Below are 12531 nucleotides of genomic sequence, written 5' to 3' on the forward strand. Positions count from 1 at the left end.
AGTCCCTGACTCTGGCTCCTGACTCCAGCTCATGAAGACCCTGGGAGGCAGTGGTGATGGCTCCGTGATTGGGTCTGTCTGCAACTCATGTAGGAGACCTGGATTGAGTTCCTGGCTCTGGGCTTTGGCCTGAACCAGCTGCAGCTACTGTGGGCATTTGGAGTATAAACCAGCAGATGGGAGCTCTCACTGGGTATCACAAAAAAGGTAAATCAGAAGGATGTGAAGTATGTGTATTTTTAGTATCATGCGTTTATTGTTTTTTTGTTTGTTTTTGTTTTTGACAGGCAGAGTTAGACAGAGAGAGAGAGAGAGAGAGAGAGAGAGAAAGGTCTTCCATTTCCGCTCCAATGGCCGCTGTGGCTGGTGCACCGTGCTGATCCGAAGCCAGGAGCCAGGGGCTTCCTCCTGGTTTCCCATGCGGGTGCAGGGCCCAAGCACTTGGGCCATCCTCCACTGCCCTCCTGGGCCACAGCAGAGAGTTGGACTGGAAGAGGAGCAACCGGGACAGAATTTGGCGCCCCAACCGGGACTAGAACCCAGTGTACTGGTGCCGCAGGCAGAGGATTAGCCTAGTGAGCCGCAGCACCAGCCATCGTTTATTGTGTTTTGAAAGATGTAAGAATGAGGATCTATTTTAGTGTTTCTCAGAGATATGTTAATAATTGCAGATAGTCTTTGAGCATTTATTTTGTCTCAGGCATGGTGTAAGCACTTTACATTTAACAGTTTATTACATACTGGTAACACATTCCTTTGATTTGCTGGGTGTTTTCACTTCCAGTTAAAATTCAGCTGTGGCATAGTGGGTAAAGCCACTGCCTACAGTGCCGGCATCCCATATGGGTGCCGTTCGAGTCCTGGCTGCTTCACTTCCGATCCAGCTCTCTGCTGTGGCCTGGGAAAGCAGTAGAAGATGGCCCAAGTCCTTGGACCCCTGCCCCTACGTGGGAGACCCAGAGGAAGCTCCTGGCTCCTGGTTCCTCGCTCCTGGCTCCTGGCTTCGGATCAGCACAGTTCCGACTGTTGTGGCCATTTGGGAAGTGAACCAGTGGATGGAAGACCTCTCTCTCTCACTCTCTGCCTTTGCCTCTGCCTCTCTCTAACTCTGCCTTTCAAATAAATAAATAAATCTTAAAAAAAAAAAAAAAAGAAAGAAAGAAACAGAACTCAAGTGCCAAGCTTCAGAAGGCTCAAGTTCTTGTTTTTGTTTTTGTTTTTAGCTAATTGATTTGAAAGAGTGAGATCCCAGTCTTCCGTCCATTTGTTCACTCCCCAAATGACCGCAATAGCCAGGGCTGGGCTGAGCCGAAGCCAGGAGCCTGGAACTCTCCCATGTGGGTGGCAGGGCTCAAGTTTTTGGGTCATCTTTTGCTGCTTTCCCAGGCCTGTCAACAGGAAGCTGTGTCAGAAGTGGAGCAGCCAGAGCTTGAACTGATACTCCTACGGGATGCCAGCATAGAAGGCGCCTGCTTAACCTTCTGCGTTGCAGTGCCGTCCCCAAGTTTTCTTAAGTCTTTTGTTAAATACAAACTGGGAACTTGTGATCTGGAATTTAAAATAGAAAACTAACCATTTTCTTTTTCTACCATCTTAGAGTTTTCTAGTGTGTAGTAATATACAGCGCTAGCTTTAAGTTAGAATTTCTGTTGTTCTCATAATGTCAGAAGGATCCACATACCTAACAATTTTTAAGTAACTGCGTTGATATAGAAAGTAAACATGACCTTTAGTACCCAGATAAGAGGCAGACTTAATATAGAACCTAGCTTTACTAGACTTTTCAATTTAACTGACAACCAAAATAACAAAAAAATTAAGATTTTAAAAAACAAAGGACTGATCTAGTGTTACTAACTTTTGCTTTTTTATTGAAGTGTAACATACATATCGTAAAGTGCATGAGTCCTGAGCGTCATTTCGATGAATTTTATGAAGTCTACAGCTGTCTAACCAATATCAGGAACAAGGATTGCATGTTTTCATCAACGCAGGACCCTCCTTCACGCGCCTGACGGTTACTACACACTCCCACAGGTAACTGTTGTTCTGACTTTATTCACTGTCCTTTTATTTTTATTTTGAATTCTTTTTGTGGTTTTTTTCATCCATGTTAGTGCATGTAGCAGCAATTCATCTTTTATGTCAATACTGTTAAGTACTTCATTGTGTGAATATACCATAATTTATCCAGTCTAGTGTTGATGGGTGTTTTGGCTATTTCTAGTTTCTGTTGTGAACATTCTTGCGCATATCTGTTGGTCTACATATGGAACATAATGCTTTTTTTTTTTTCCCAAAAGAATCTTTTATTTAAGAAATACAAACTTAATGAATTTTATATATACAACATAAGGAATATAGTGATTTTTCCCACTATATCTGCCTTCCCACCCACACTCCTACCCTTCCTTTTCTCTCTCCCATTCCTAGTCCCATTCTCCACTAAGATCTATTTTCAGTTAACTTTATACATAGAAGACCAACTCTATACTAACTAAAGAGTTCAACAGTTTGCACACACACATGCACACACACAAATGTCCCTCAACAGTCAAGACAAGGGCTGCTCAAAGTCATTGCATCTTGAAATTTATTTTTTTTTTAAACTTAATTAACTTTAAAGGAGCACCCAAGAATGATACATCTTTTGGGAGCATTTAGACATAATTACAATACAACTCTTTTGAGGACAGAGATCCTGCATGGGAAGTTAGTGTGCAGTGATTCCTTTTGTTAATTGAAAAATTAACACTCTTATATATGACATTAGTGATCACTTGAGGCTTGAGGCTCTTTTTTTGTTTTTATTTTTATTTATTTTTTTGACAGGCAGAGTGGACAGTGAGAGAGAGAGACAGAGAGAAAGGTCTTCCTTTGCTGTTGGTTCACCCTCCAATGGCCACTGCGGCTGGTGCGCTGCGGCCTGCACACCGCACTGATCTGAAGCCAGGAGCCAGGTGCTTCTCTTGGTCTCCCATGCGGATGCAGGGCCCAAGGACTTGGGCCATCCTCCACTGTACTCCCGGGCCACAGCAGAGAGCTGGCCTGGAAGAGGGGCAACCGGGACAGAATCCGGCACCCTGACTGGGACTAGAACCCGGTGTGCCAGCGCCACAGGTGGAGGATTATCCTAGTGAGCTGCAGCGCCAGCCACTTGAGGCTCTTAACATGATCTTTCTAGGCTGTGGAAGCCTTTTGAATCCACAAACTCCGTCAGTATTTAGACAAGGCCATAAGCAAAGTGGCAGTTCTCTCTTCCCGTAGAGAAAAGTACATCCTTCTTTGATGACCACTTCTTTCCACTGGGGTCTTACCCACTGAGGTCCTTCATGTAGGACATTTTTTGCCAGTGTCTTGGCTTTCCACACCTGAAATTCTGTCATGGGTTTTTCTGCCAGACCAGAATGCCTAAATGGCTGATTCTGAGATCAGAGTGCTACTTAAAGCCATTGTCATTCTGAGTCTGCTGTGTGGACTGCTGCCCATGTTGGAGCTTTCATTCTTTTTTTTGGGACAGAGTTAGACAGTGCGAGAGAGAGGCAGAGAAAAAGGTCTTCCTTCCGTTGGTTCACCCTCCAAATGGCTGCTACAGCTGGTGTGCTGTGACTGGCGTCGATCCGAAGCCAGGAGCCAGGAGCTTCCTCCTGGTTTCCCATGCGGGTGCAGGGCCCAAGCACTTGGGCCATCCTCCACTGCCCTCCTGGGCCACAGCAGAGAGCTGGACTGGAAGAGGAGCAACCGGGACAGAATCCGGCGCCCCAACCGGGACTAGAACCCGGGGTGCTGCCGCCACAGGCGGAGGATTATCCTAGTGAGCCGCGGCACCGGCCTCCCTTTTAATTCTTTTATTAATACTGGACAGTTAATCCTATCCATATGATCACTTTAACACCCCCTTTTTTTTTTTTTTTAAGATTTTTATTTATTTATTTGAGACATAGAGTTACAGATAGCAAGAGGGAAAGACAAAAAAGCCTTCCTTCCGTTGGTTCACTCCCCAATTGACTGCAATGGCCAGAGCTGCGCCACTCTGAAGCCAGGAGCCAGGTGCTTCTCCCTGGTCTCCCACGTGGGTCTAGGGGCCCAAGGACTTGGGTCATCTTCTGCTTTCCCAGGTCATAGCAGAGAGCTGGATTGGAAGAGGAGCAGCCAGGACTAGAACCGGTGCCCAAATGGGATGCTGGCGCTGCAGGCAGAGGATTAACCCACTGCACCACAGCACCAATCCCAATACTTTAACACTTAAAAGCTTTTTTTATTACCTGCCTATGGGGATTTGGCATCCCATGGCAAGTTTTTAAACTGTATCCTTGAAGTAAGTCCATAGGAATGTATGCAGAACTAGACAGCTTTCCAGTTACAAACTTCATACACTTCATAATTACAACTTTATGAGCATGATTATTCTTCTATTGTTCCTACCCTCCCACCCGTACTCCAACCCTTCTTCCTCCTTCCTCTCCTACTCCCATTCTTATTTTTTACTGAGATCTATTTTCGATTGACTTTATACTCATATGTTCAACTCTGTTAAATAAAGAGTTCAACAAATAATATGAAAAAAAGATGTTCCTCAGCAATCAAGACAAGTGCTGTTCAAGTCATTGCTTCTCAAAGTGTCAATTTCACTTCCACAAATTGCCTTTTAGGTGCTCTCTTAATTATTACAGCTCAGGGAGAATATATAGTATTTGTTCTTTTGGGACTGGTTTATTTCACTAAGTCTGATGTGTTTCAGTTTCATCCATTTTGTTGCAAAAGGCCAATTTTCATTTTTTTTTTTTTACCACTGTGTAGTATTCCATGTGTACATCTCTTGTAACTTCTTTATCCATTCTTCTGAATTGAGTGCGATAAACATAGGGGTACAGATAACGCTTTCATATGCGGATTTAATTTCCCTTAGGTAAATTCCCAGGAGTAGGATGACTGGGTCATATGGTGTATCTATTTTCAGCTTTCTGAAGTATTTCCATAGTGGCTTTATCAGTTTACATTCCCACCAATAGTGGATTAGGATACCTTTTCCCCCACATCCTCACCAGCATTTGTTGTTTGTTGATTTCTGTATGAAAGCCATTTTAACTGGGATGAGGTGAAACCTCATTGTAGTTTTGATTTGCATCATTTTTCTTTTTTAAATTATTTATTTTTTTTCTTTTTTTTATTGTTTTTTTATTTTTTCTTTATTTTTTTCTTTTTTTTTTTTCTGACAGGCAGAGTGGATAGTGAGAGAGAGAGACAGAGAGAAAGGTCTTCCTTTTTGCCGTTGGTTCACCCTCCAATGGCCACCGCGGTAGCGCGCTGCGGCCGGCGCACCGTGCTGTTCCGATGCCAGGAGCCAGGTGCTGCTCCTGGTCTCCCATGGGGTGCAGGGCCCAAGCACTTGGGCCATCCTCCACTGCACTCCCTGGCCACAGCAGAGAGCTGGCCTGGAAGAGGGGCAACCGGGACAGGATCGGTGCCCCGACCGGGACTAGAACCCGGTGTGCCGGCGCCGCAAGGCGGAGGATTAGCCTGTTGAGCCACGGCGCCGGCCCTTTAAATTATTTATTTTTTAGAAGAAAACAGAGGAAGAGCATGTCTTCCACTGATTAACTCACTGAAATGTCCACAATAGTTGGGGGCTAAAGCTGAGAGCCAGGAACTCAATCCAGGTCTCTGATGTGGGTGGCGTATCCTGTCACTTGAGTCATCATCAGTCAAGTGCCTCCCATGGTCTACACTAGCAGGAAGCTGGAATCAGGAGCCTAAGCCAGGCATTGAACACAGGCGCTATAATGTGAGACATGGGCCTCCTAACCAGCATCTTAACTACTAGGCCAAGCACCCTAGCCTGGGCACATTTTTGTTGGGAGAAACAGCTAAGGTCATAGAGTATTTGACTGTTTAGTTTGGTATTTCACTGTTTAGTGGTGAAATCATTGGGCTGGTGCTGTGGCATAGCAGGTAAAGCTGCCACATGTACTGCTGACATCCCAAATGGGTGCTGTTTCAATTCCTAGTGCTCCCGCTCTGATCCAGCTCTCTGCTGTGGCCTGGGAAAGCAGTAGAAGATAGCACAAGTTCTTCGGTCCCTGCACCCTGTGGGAGACCTAGAAGAAGCTCCTGGCTTTGGATTGGTTCAGCTCCAGCCATTGTGGCCATTTGATGAGTGAACCAATGGATGGAAGACCCATCCCCCCCGTCTCTGCTTCTGGCTCTCTGTAACTCTGCCTTTCAAATAAATCAATCTTTATTTTTTAAAAAAAGTGGTTGAATCAACTGAAATTCTATCAGCAGTGTACAAAAATTCGGTTTGCTTCACTTGTTCACCCACACTTGAAATTATTACTGTTCGATTTTGGCTTCTGTAGTTTATTTGCAGTGAAAATTCATTGTTTTTCCATATGCCTCTTGACCATTTGATTGTACTTTTTTGAAAAATTCTGTTCATTCCCCCTGGGCTGTGGGTTTTCTGTTGGGTTATCTGTCTTGCTTATCCCGAAAGTAGATAATCTCAGTTGTTTGGTAAGTTAAGTATTGGAGATTATCTTTCCGCTTCTTTGACTTGCACTTGCTTTTCCAGTCTCTTTTTAATCTTTTATTTTTTTTATTTTTTTTTATTTTTGACAGGCAGAGTGGACAGTGAGAGAGAGAGACAGAGAGAAAGGTATTCCTTTTTTTCCATTGGTTCACCCTCCAGTGGCCGCCGTGGCTGGTGTGCCACGGCCAGCGCACCACGCTGATCTGAAGCCAGGAGCCAGGTGCTTCTCCTGGTCTCCCATGTGGGTGCAGAGCCCAAGAACCTGGGCCATCCTCCACTACACCCCTGGGCCACAGCAGAGAGCTGGCCTGGAAGAGGGGCAACCGGGACAGAATCCAGCGCCCCAACCGGGACTAGAACCCGGTGTGCCGGCACTGCAGGCGGAGGATTATCCTAGTGAGCCGCAGCACCGGCTGTCTTTTTAATCTTAATTCTTTTCTTGGATTTACTTATTTATTTGAAAGGCAGAGTTACAGAGAAAGAGGTCTTTGATCCGCTGTCACTCCCCAAATGGCTGTAATGGCCGGAGCTGGGCCGATCTGAAGCCAGGAGCCTGGAGCTTCTTCAAGGTCTGCAATGTGGATGCAGGGGCCCAAGGACTTGAGCCACTTTTTTCTGCTTTTCCAGGCCACAGGAGAGAACTGGGTCAGAAGTGGAGCAGCTGGGACTTGAACCTGTGCCTATATGGGATGCTGGCACTGCAGGTGGCAGCCTTACCTACTATGCCACAGTGCCGCCCCCAAAATTTTTTAAAGTGTGGAGCCAGCATTGTGGCACAGCAGGTAAAGCCTCTTCTGGTGATGCTTTCAGTCCATATCAGTGCTGGTTCATGTCCTGGCTGCTTCACTTCTGATCTAGCTCCCTGCCAATGGCCTGGGAAAAGCAGCTGAGGATGGCTCAAGTGTTTGGGCCCCTGCCACCCACTTGGGAGACACTGATGAAGATCTTGGCTCCTGGCTGCTGCCTAGCCCAGTCCTGGCTGTTGTGCCATCTAGGGAGTAAACCAGTAGGTGGAAAATTCTCTCTCTCTGGCTCCCCCATCCCCCCCGCCCCTCACCCCATAACTCTGACTTTAAAATGAAATAAGTAAATTTTTAAGAAATATTTTAAAGTATGATTATACTGTGGTTGCTTTTTAAAAGTACTTGTCATTCCTAGGTACAAATACAGTGTTTACAGAAGAAATAATACTGTTTGTGATTTGCTTCGAATAAGCCAAAGGAGGAAGGGGAAGGGCAGAATAGATGAAATAAAATGAGCCATAGATTGATGCTTGAAACTGGATGATAGATACATTTGGAATTAAGTACATTTTTCTTCTTTTGTTGAAATATCCAACAAAAATAGGATTTAAAAAGTGTTGGAAATACACAAAGATATAAAAAGACCCAAGAACTCAGAGTACCTCTTAAATCCTCATGCACTAATTCATTACTTTGAAAATAATTGATAAAGGAAAAAAAATCAACTGTCCCTATTTTTCTATACAGATATTCCAGGAATACTGGACAGTTAAGAGGGAGATTGTCTTCAGCTGTTAACAGCTGGAGAGTGATAGGGTTAGACAGTCGGCCACAGCACAGTGCTTTCTGAAACAGTGACTCCAGATAAGGATCAGTCAAAGATTACTAAAGGCGTTAGTAGCAAAATTTGTTGAGAATTGGGTAAAAGATGGTTGATAGGCCAAGATGGAATAAGTCTGTCTCATTGATTGAAACTCTGCATAGAATACCAAAATTATCAGTCTGAAGGCTGAAAATAATTAATAGACAGATTGGGGAAAGAAAGTTTGTATAATGGCGACCTTACCTTTGTTTTTCTTTGACTAAATGGTGGGCTGGCTTGCAGAATGGAATGTGGCGTGCAGCAGTTAGCAGAATCTCCAAGTGAAACCCCTCCTAGCCACAGGACACAAAAAGGCCCCTCTCTCTGCCTTTTTTTCTCTCCCAGCCCTGGGAACACTCCCACTTGTAAAATTACATTACTGTGGCCTCACAAGCACTTAAAACCCTAAAAGAAAAACATTTCTAAGGCCAGAGTACTGGTAAATAGCCCCCTGCAAGCTGAGACATGCTTTGGAAATGCCAGAGAAGAGAGCTGGTGTAGGTTTCCTAATTGTGTGGACCCCTGCTGGTCCATCTTGTTCAGAGCTGCACGTGCACAGAGCAGAGAATTAGTGAACTGAGCTAAAATTGCTGCAGGGTCCCAGAGAGCACAGCAACACAGACAGCTGACCCTACACTGAAGCCACTGCCTGGAGAAGACAAGATAGAACCTAGCATCTCATAACCCAATTCTAAGAATGTCTGTGGGGTGGGCTTGTGGTGAATTGGGTTCAGCCTCTGCTTGGAGCACCCATATCCGGGATTGGACTGCTCCTCTGAATACCAGCTGTTCCGCTTCCTGTCCAGCCCTGCCCACCTCCTCCTAGTGCCCTCTGAGAGGCTGCAGAGGTGGCTCCAGTGTGTGGGCCCTTGCCACCCACGTGGAGATTTGGGTGGAGGTCTGGGCTCCTGGGGAGCTAATCAGCAGATGTAAGCTCTTCTCTCTGTACCCCTCTCTCCCTATCTTTTGTGCTGCCTTTCAAGTAGATAAAAAAAACATTTAAAAATAATATAGAAGATATGGAAGTTTAAAAAAAGATTGGAATATAGTATAAAATTCCTTGACATACAAAGAAGTAGGAAAATCTGACTGTTTTTTAAGGGAAAGGACAATAAAAATGTTAACCTTGAGATGATCCAGATGAGAGAATTATTAGAAAAGGACCTTAGAGCAGCTCATGCTCATGAAATAAAAGTAGTCAGATAGAAGGAGTGAAGTTGAAGATGCAAATCAGTCGGAAAGCCCGCACTGCACTCTGTGAACCCTGGTCCCAGCCAGCTAGTGTAATTTGATGTTTGTCTTGGGTTAGAATCATCTCTGGTTGTCAGAGGTCTGATTTATAAAACTGATTCGTGATGTGATTCTTGACAGTCTGTTTAGGTTGATCTTGGAAAATATGGAATCGGGAATTTTTAAATCTTAATATTTTACAGTCAGTTGTAGACTATGTTCCTATTCACTACTGGATAAATTGAGAACTGTTTAATTTCTTTTTTTTGTCAATAAGACAATAGTTAAAAGAAAGCTTTTTTTTTTTTAAGATTTTATTTATTTATTTGAGAGGTAGAGTTGCAGACAGAGAGAGGTAGAGACAGAGGGAGAGGTCTTCTATCCACTGCTTCATTCCCCAAATGGCCACAAAGGCCAGAGGTGGGACCACTTGAAACCAGGAGCCTGGAGCTTCTTCTGGGTCTCCCACGTGGTAGCAGGGGCCCAAGGACTTGAGCCATTTTCTACTGCTTTCCCAGGCCATAGCAGAGAGCTGGACCAGAAGTGGAGCAGCTAGGACTCGAACCTGCGCCCATATGGGATGCGGGCACTGCAGGCGGCGGCGGCTTTACATGCACAGGTCCAAGGAAAGGTTTTAATTTGAGCTTTTGTAGGTTAAAATTTTTCTCAGATAATTATCTTCTCAGTTATAATATAAGCTTAGTAATATACAGAAGCAAGTTAGAATTTCTCATAAATGGTGATAAACATGCTTAAGGATCATTCTTGGGTTTTATATTATAGCAGTCAAGTTAAATTTTTAAAAATTATTTAAATCTGGTTTAATTTTATTTTTTTGAAAGAGCCGTGGTGGGTGGGGTTGGGGAGAGCTTCCATTTGCTGATTCATTCCCCAAATGCCTGCAGCAGCTGGGGCTGAGCCAGGTCAGAGCAGGAAGTCAGGAACTCAAGTACTTGAGCCATAGCCACTGACTCCTGGGGATCCCATTAGAGGAGGCAAGAATCAGAGCAGAACTGGGACTCAGACCCAGGCACTTTGATATGGGATGGCCGTGTCCCAAGTGGTGTCTTAACTGTCTTGCCAAAGCTCACCCCTAAGTGCTGCTTTTAGTTAATGTTACTACATCTGTCTGTCCTTTTTGGAAATTTTTTGATACTAAATTTAAGAAATTTGCCTTCCAAAATAGGTCACTGGGTCAGTAAGGTATTAGGTTAGAAAAAAGTTGGGGCCAGCACCATGGCTCACTTGGTTAATCCTCCGCCTGTGGGTGCCAGTTCTAGTCCCACTTGTTCGTCTTCCAGTCCAGCTCTCTGCTGTGGCCCGGGAAGGCAGTGGAGGATGGCCCAAGTGCTTGGGTCCTGCACCCGCATGGGAGACCAGGAGGAAGCACCTGGCTCCTGGCTTCGGATCAGCACAGTGTTGGCCGTAGCAGCCATTTGGAGGGTGAACCAATGGAAGGAAGACCTTTCTCTCTCTCTCTCTCTCACTGTCTAACTCTGTCAAATAAATTAAAAAAAAAAAAAAAGAAAGAAAACTATTGATTGTAGTTTGAATTTTTTTTAAATTCTAGTTTGGGTTAACTGTTTTTTGACTAATGTCTTTTATTTATTTATTTTTTGACAGGCAGAGTTAGACAGTGATAGAGACAGAGAGAAAGGTCCTCCTTCTGTTGGTTCACTCCTCAAGTGGCCGCTACGGCCTGTGCGCTGCTGCACCGATCCGAAGCCAGGAGCCAGGTGCTTCTCCTGGTCTCCCATGCAGGTGCAGGGCCCAAGGACCTGGGCCATCCTCCACTGCCTTCCCAGGCCACAGTAGAGAGGTAGACTGGAAGAGGAGCAACCAGGACAGAATCTGGCGCCCCAACCGGGACTAGAACCTGGGGTGCCGGCGCCACAGGCAGAGGATTAGCCAATAGAACCGCAGTGCTGGCCGACTTTTAAAGTATTAATTAAGATGAAAAGTGAAAGGTGTTTTTCAATCATTTAACTTATGTAAACAATACCTAGGGAAATAGTCTGGTTTCTCCAGGTTTTTGTTCTGAAGAGATGAAGTATTTTGTCTTAGCTTCTTAATATATCACTGGTAGTATTGAGTAGTTAAAAGAAATAGAAAAAAGTAGTACTTAACTTTCCTAATTATGAAAATAATGCATGTTCTTGGGATAAATTTTAGAGACACCAAAGCAAAAAGAATCCTTAAATATGTGAGAGCAGCATGGGCAATGCTTCAGTGTATTGGGTAATTTTTGATAACATTTTGATACTGCTGTTACTACAATTGAATGTATAAAATCTATCTTTACTGTCTTAAATAATATCACAATGAATGTAAAACTTTAAATACATCTCTGATTATTTCTTTCTTAAAGTGAAATTGCTGGATCAAAGGATATAAATCTTTTCAAGTCATAGATAACATCCCACAAAATTGTTTTAGGAAGAAAGGAAAGTTCCTTCTATCCCTAGTTTTTATATTCCTCTGCTTCTAGTTTGTTCAGTGTCTTTAATCATGAAAGGGTGTTGAATTTTGGCAAATGCTTTTCTGCATCAATTGACATCATCTGATTTTCATCCTGTGTTAATGTTGATTGCGTGGAACAATCCATTCATTCTGGGGATAAATCCCACCTGATCATCCTTTTGATGTTCTGCTGAATTTGGTTTGCTTAAATCTAAACTAAGGGTCTTTTAGAAAATAAGTAATTGAATTGTGTGTGTGTGTTTTTCAGTCACTTTTTTTTTTTTTTTTTTTTTTTTTTGGACAGGCAGAGTGGACAGTGAGAGAGAGAGAGAGAAAGAAAGGTCTTCCTTTTCCTTTGGTTCACCCCCCAGTGGCTGTCGCGGCTGGCGCACCGCGCTGAACCGAAGCCAGGAGCCAGGTACTTCTCCTGGTCTCCCATGCGGGTGCAGGGCCCAAGGACTTGGGCCATCCTCCACTGCCTTCCCGGGCCACAGCAGAGAGCTGGCCTGGAAGAGGGGCAACCGGGACAGAATCCGGCGCCTCGACCGGGACTAGAACCCGGGATGTCGGCGCTGCAGGCGGAGGATTAGCCTAGTAAGCCGCGGCGCTGGCCTCAGTCACCTTTTTGATTGAGGAATTTAATATACTTATATTTGAAGTAATTACTGATAAGGAAAGGCTTATTTCCTGTCTGCCCTGTTGCTCTT

The 12531-nt window shown here is 44.3% G+C and overlaps 1 protein-coding gene across 5 annotated transcripts in view; it reads left to right on the top strand.

Moving 5' to 3' along the window:
• Positions 1–12531, top strand: part of CLOCK (clock circadian regulator) — a 112698-nt gene that overhangs the window by 33655 nt on the left and 66512 nt on the right. For all 5 annotated transcript variants that reach the window (XM_062198812.1, XM_062198811.1, XM_062198815.1 and 2 more), the window contains one exon: positions 1878–2037. The gene's annotated coding sequence lies outside the window, so the exon portion shown is untranslated. The remainder of the gene's footprint in view (positions 1–1877; positions 2038–12531) is intronic.

Source organism: Lepus europaeus, chromosome 8 (genome assembly GCF_033115175.1).
Source record: "Lepus europaeus isolate LE1 chromosome 8, mLepTim1.pri, whole genome shotgun sequence".
NCBI classification, from domain to species: Eukaryota; Metazoa; Chordata; class Mammalia; order Lagomorpha; family Leporidae; genus Lepus; species Lepus europaeus.